This window comes from Egretta garzetta, unplaced genomic scaffold, assembly GCF_000687185.1.
Source record: "Egretta garzetta isolate BGI_Z169 unplaced genomic scaffold, ASM68718v1 scaffold202, whole genome shotgun sequence".
Taxonomy (NCBI): Eukaryota; Metazoa; Chordata; class Aves; order Pelecaniformes; family Ardeidae; genus Egretta; species Egretta garzetta.
This window is the reverse complement of record NW_009258891.1, coordinates 808,535-808,800: the sequence shown is the minus strand read 5'-3', so window position 1 is coordinate 808,800 and position 266 is coordinate 808,535. Positions and strand designations below refer to the sequence as shown.

Sequence of the window (266 nt, the reverse complement as noted above, 5' to 3'; positions counted from 1 at the left end):
CCTTGGGGCAGGTTGCAGGGGGCTTGGTGCCAACTGCGGTGCTGCTGGCCCTGCTGGCGCGAGTGCTGCCCAACCCGTGCTACGTGGGTACCCTCCATCCCCAAAAAACCTCACAGGGGCCTTATCGGGGGGAGGTGGGGTCACTGGGGCTTGTCGGCTGACGGGACACTGAGCCTCTGTCAGGCTGGGCTGGAGCCAGCCGCAGCTGCCGAGTGCCAGCTCCCTGCCATGGCCCTGCCGCCGGTGCTACCGGGGGCTGAGGCGTG

General features: G+C 69.2%; 1 protein-coding gene across 1 annotated transcript in view; it reads left to right on the top strand.

Moving 5' to 3' along the window:
• Positions 1-266, top strand: part of NAV1 (neuron navigator 1) — a 34,027-nt gene that overhangs the window by 20,884 nt on the left and 12,877 nt on the right.